Genomic DNA, 6,304 nt, shown 5'->3' with positions numbered 1-6,304 from the left:
CAGGTTACCCAGAACTTCGTCGCTTCTACGCCGAAGCCTTCTGGGGCAGTACCATGCCTGAGTCATTGTCATGCTTTGCGCGAAGCGTATCTCGGTGTTCTGTCTCATTCTGTACGTAACAACGGCGTACAATTCTTTATCGCGCTAGCAAACGTCGATTTCTCTCTTGGACGACGGTGCCACGGTGCGATGACGAAGTTTCGCGTCACTGTAGGGTGGCAAACAGGTTCGGTTCGTTTCGCCTAGCGTCTGCTCGTCGTCTCCCTGGGAGACGGTCGAACCGCGGACATGTCGTCACGTGATTAATCCGTCAACGTATCAGTCCGTCGTGTGAATCGGCCATTACGGGTGGGCCGAGTGGGTTAACATTTTTGCAATCAGCCGCCGCAAACTGCCGCCGCAAAGCGTCGTGAAAGCAGCGGGGAGGGTGGGTTAACACGCGCCCCCGTTGTAACCGACAAAACGCGAAGTAAACAAAGTCTCGCGACCCCCGCCAATAGAAATGCGTGACGCAGAAAAACGACGTCGCTGGAGCATCACGTGACCCCCGGTTGATGCTGCGCAAATAGCAACTCTCGGAGGAAACGGACGATATGAATATACCCGACAATATGCACGGGTAATACCAAAAGGCACTGGATTGGAGCCAACGGCCCTGGAAACTCGATTTTTGTACGCCACTGAAAGGCGCGATAATGTGTTTTGGGCAGCCAGCAAAAAAACAAAAACAAAAAGAAACACCAAAAAACACGGTGTCTATGAATCCCGCTCTATTTCTTTTTCTTTTTTTGTTTTCTCAGATGCAATACATGTTTCCTGTTATTGGCGCTAGCTCATTCAGAAACATGAGAAGGCTCGTTTGCGGTTACGCTACTCTGCAGGCACATGTCGTCGCCGGCGAACGATGACTCGGCGCGGGGAGCACAGGGCGGGGCACTACCCCCCCCCCCCCCCCTTGCTCCCAAGGGTGATCTTCTTTTATTAAAGAAAAGCACATATTTGTTTATAAAGAAGATGCCTCGCTCTTAGTGATATAGCAATGACCTTCGTCTGTGATGTCATATTTGTCCATGACGCTAAGTCTGCTAGTGGCATTACATCTCTTTATATATACTGCAACCCTTTCTTTCAAATCGTCGACTTACACCGCCGAGATTGTCAAAGCGGGAACAAAATTACTTATGATGAACGACACCCCAGAATGGTCAGAACAAATTTCATGACACGAGGGTGTCTTTTTAGTGTTTCTTTGTTTTCTAATTTCAATATTTTTGTCGGTGTCATACCACTCTGTGAATTATAGTTCCGCTGTGCATGGGGATGAAATATAAATGGTATCAATTTCTTGCATTCGCAGTGCAACACCAACAGTAAGACGGCATCGCTTTAACAAGATACTCTAAAAATATATTGTTTACGATTGCCAATTCTCTGGAAAAGTGCGATAGAACACTTGTGCCTTCCCTCCAAGTTCTTGCAAATCCAGTATTTCAAAAAACAAAAACTATTCGCGAAGTAACTTTTAGGTTTTTAAAAAGACGAGCTTACTTTCTTGGGATGCAGCTTAAGACAGCCAAAGACCAATCCGCAGCCAAAGAACAATCCAAAGCGCATCATGAACAGAGCAACGTTTTCTGGAAATGTCCATGCAAACTAACAACTTTAATCATAGACCAGTGCCAGCAAACAGGGGGACCTCTCGCACCACCAAGACAGGAGGCAATTATTGTTGTCGTCCGCACGTGTTCCCGGCAGGCCAAAAACGTGACAAGGGTTACTATGTGAGCAAAATAGCGGCACATTAATAAGCTGGCCTTGGCAACTATACCTGGAGAACGCGCTTCTAAACGCCGCGACAATCAACCACTACAGAACAAACGTACGCGAGTAGCCTTCACTCCATTCTGCAGGCGGATATCGCCAGTTTGTCTTTTTTGCAGCGCTCTTCCGGCTCCGCCATGATGGCAGACAAGGGTAATCAACAGGCGACCTGGCTGGTTAACGTATGCGTTTGTCCCTTGTTCCCTTTGTTGCCTGTCGCCTCCGGATAGAATCATCTGCAATGGTATTCAGTGCGAGGGGGAAATCATGCAATGATGAACGCGCAGCGACAGCGCTAATCGGCAAACATCGGCCCTCTGGTGCACGGTGAACTGCTCTGTGGATACGTCTGAAAATCGGAAGGTGAGTATGCACAAAGCCGGCCATGGTTCCAATCGTTCGTCGTGTCACAAGACAGAAATTGAGAAACTCGTCATATGGTCAAACAGATGGATGGATGGATGGACGAATGGGTACGGCAATGACCTCTTAGTTGGGCGACGGCTTATGCCACCTAGTCCAACAAAGACAAAATGTCCTAGTGCCAAGCTTTACACACATACCAAGGGCCAACAAGGGGCACAGGATGGACACGAGGGCTGCGTCAGCGTTTAACTTTAGCAGCCAACATTTATCAAACATTGCGCAGGTAGCTCCCTAAACACTCTGAGAGGTGAATGTTTCTTGACAACTGCGTATTCTTGACAGCGACGCCGGAAAAAAACAATATGAGATACTTCGCCCAGCTCTCAGTATTCGCTTAGAATCATGAACTTTGTTATATTTGTTATTTTGTTGGAAACATTTTTTGCACCTGCGCACTACCAAGTGGACACACAAAAAAATGTATCGCAAATTGCGCTGCAATTGTGTGAAACCTTCTGCGTTTAGCGCGAGTGGTGCCAAACCACTAGCGTTTAAAAAAGTGTTTGGTGGAGTTAGATGAGTTAGTGCTGAGGTTCAGTTAGAGTTAGGTAAAGTTAGAGTTAAGTAAAGTTTGTTAGAATTAGTGGAGTTGTGGTGCTTATATAACTCCACTCACGTATCAATGTTACCACTAAATGTAGCGGCAAACTGAATTTATGTTTAGCTCATGTGACGTCAATTTTCTCCTTAAATCTAACGGGGAAACTGAATTTGCACATAGGTCACGTAAAATCATGTCGCGTCATGTCAATTTTCCCGCTAGTTTTAGCGGGGAAGCTGAATTTTGGTATAGGTCATGTGACATAGTCATGTGACATCATTTTCTCCGCTGAATTTAGTGGAAAAACTGAATTGGTGTTGTGATCACGTGACGTCAATTTTTCCGCTAAATCGAGCGGGGAAGCTGAATTTGTGTATAGTACTCATGACACGAAGTTATGTGACTCCCTTTTTCCTGGTAAATTTAGCGAGGAAACTGAATTTGTACAGAGGTAACAGGACGTCGATTTTCACACTAAATCTAGAGGAAAAACTGAATCTCCATATTGCCGTCACGTGACCATGTCACGTGACGGCAATATTTCCGCTAAGTTTAGCGTCGAAACTGAATTTGTGTATAGGTCACGTGACATGAAGCCATGTGACGTCATTTTCCCCGCTACATACAGCAAGGAAGTCCGCGGTTACGCTTTTTGAGGCTTCATTCCATTGGAAAATAAACGCTTCACTTTAAAAAAAAAAACACAAAAACATGGTTGACGAAAGAGGTACTGCGAAGAATAACATTCACTGCTAGTCAACAGGCTCGTTTTGTTTTGAGAACAAAAAACAAATCGGTGTTTGCCGCAATGGTGGGACGTCGAGCATGCCTCTTTGACCAAACCAGGGCCTAGAAAATAATTTTTTTTTTTGCTAAGAAACATTGATTTTAAAGAACGCTATATTTAGATCCACCATCATTGGGCAAGGAAATTGGGCAAATAGTCGCGTCAATAAAAACATGCGAGTGAGACGCTAGCGATTGGGAAGAACGAGATAGTTTGAGTCATGACGTTACCTGGATCAAAATATAAAGAGAAAGACGAAATTTGTCTATGAACCGACGTTCACTCAAGCCTAATGTCGTGAAAAGAAGAATCAAGATTGCTAACATACACACTAAACATTTTCACGCCCTTATTGGTGTAAATGGCATGGGTCACAACTCACCCCCTTATTGGTGTACAAAAACGCCCTAGAAAAATGGTGTTATTCCTCACTCCCTCAAAAACCTGTGTAATCCCTTACACCCTACACGGAAAGGAGTGATTGTGCTCTACACCTATTTACTAGGGTGTGATGGCAGCAGTACACCCTACCAAAAACGTGTACTGCAGCTAGAAGAGCATGGTGGGTAAACCCCGAGACTAGTGACAAAAAAATTGGGAAAACACAATACTGCCTCAAAATGTCTTGAGACGTGTTGTGTTGTCCCGATTTTTTGTCCTAGTCTTGGGTTTTTTTCACCATGATCCTTCACCAGCTCGCCTGCGCAGTAACTCTCACTTCATTCACCTACAAGAAGTCATACTAAATGTGTAACACAGCACTTCATCAAAAAGTATTTACGGAGAAATGATTGCTAACAAATTGAAACATGTGGAACACTTTATTTTTTGAATCCAGAAAAAACGTGCATGGACCTCAGCTTCTTCTTTCGCGAATTCGCGAGAAACCCATGTCAAACCTCAAATGCTGGCATTTGTGACCTAGTGTCAAGTTTTTGTGACAAAGCTACAAAATTCTTAGCGGCTTAAAATAAATGCACTGAAACTTTAAATAAGGCTTTCCTTCGCCTAAACCTACTTTAAAGCTTTCTAGCTCTGCTGACGTAGGCAAAACTCGACAGGCTGGCAGAGACGGAACGACCGGGAGTTGATTGAGGCGTAAGCAGCAGTTCATGCTTGTAAACAGTAAGATGGTCTATTGAGACGGAAGCAGGACTACTACCAGAAGCATGCTTGCAGAGTACTTACAAATAAAACACCGATCTCATGTAATCCGTGATAGTTGCATAATCCGGTTCGGGCACCACAGAAAAATTCGCAAACACAACGTCCAGGATGAAGGCGGTTGCTCACATTCAACGGAACTCTCGCCGTCGCCGATGAGCAGCTCTCTGTCGTGATAGATGCACAATCCGACTAGGGCAGCACAAAACTACGCAAACACAATGTCGAGGATGAAGGCGGTCGATCACAATCAGCGGAAGTCTCACGAGCGCCGACGAGCAGTTAGTTCCTTGTCGAAACGCGTCCAACAAACACAGCACAATAATTCTATGGACTCCGACGAAATTCACAAATATTACCAAAAAATTAGTATGAACGTATTCCGGCCGTTCAAGACGAAAAACCACGGCTGCGACTGCAACGCACGAAAAACAGAAGAACACTGACGCCTGACGGAAGCTTTTTAGAAACCGGACCTACGTGGCCCCTACACTCACCGTAATTTGGAATACGGCAAAGACTTCGGCCCCAGTGAGCCCATCAGCGCGTCGGAGCGAGTCACGTGACATATTATAGTCCAAGCGTCCCTGTCCCACGGAGAACGGTCACGTGTTACACACCACCCCTCTGATTTGCTAGAAGCGGCCTTCGCACTCGCTCACAGCCACACGAAGACACAAAAGAAGGTGTGGAGGCTTATCAGAAGACGAGGTCGAAGAGGGGTGGACAAAGCAGCTAATCTCCCTCTGCGGCTTTGTATAAGCCACCTGGGCTGCCCAAGGAGGGTCGCAAAATGGGACACGTCAGGACTTGCTTCACGCAGTGGCGTGCGTGCTCTGATGCCGACCGCGAAATCACGAAATAAATAACACAAAACAAATTCGAACGCATGAAACAAGAGATGCAATTTCACCCGTACGAAAAAAGAAAAAAAAAAAAGGAAAAAAAAAGCGTCGGGAGGCTAGATATTTTGGTGTCAACTAAGGATCGCGTACTATAGCCGGGGTGTCATAAATTCGGCACTTTCGATTGTCTTGCGGAATTGTTTCGTTAGAACTACACTCAAAAATAAAATCTCAGTGAAGGTGCTATAAGTAGTGCGAGGGCCAGTCAGGTGAGTTTGTAATACACGAAATGAGGGCGCCACGGCCCATAGTTTGTTCAGTGGTTCAGCGCAGGAGGTCTTTCTCTGGTTAAAAGTAAGCAGATTCCGTTTTGCTTCATCTTATTTTTCTTTTCTTTTTTAACGTCGGATTTTAGGCGGTTCAGAAATAGACATACCTCGCCGGCATAGGCCATTCATGCGGGAATCTTGACGCTCAACTAAAAACGGCATCGCCTACGGTATGTCAGGATGGCGTCGCCGCGACCCATCCTTTTTTTTCACAGATATTGGCTGGACCAAAATGCTAACGGCGCAATTTTTCATATTTGATCCTATATCGGCGCAATGCTGTGTGCTGTTTGGGTTGTATATTGACACGTCTTCGTTAATCTTTTGCGAGTGGAGATGTTTTGTTTTTAAATCGAAGTTGAACTGATGAAACTGACGCACACGCGACATG

This window comes from Ixodes scapularis, unplaced genomic scaffold (assembly GCF_016920785.2).
Source record: "Ixodes scapularis isolate PalLabHiFi unplaced genomic scaffold, ASM1692078v2 PGA_scaffold4__175_contigs__length_147842914, whole genome shotgun sequence".
NCBI lineage: Eukaryota > Metazoa > Arthropoda > Arachnida > Ixodida > Ixodidae > Ixodes > Ixodes scapularis.
The sequence above is the reverse complement of the archived record's forward strand: the minus strand, read 5'-3'. Positions refer to the sequence as shown.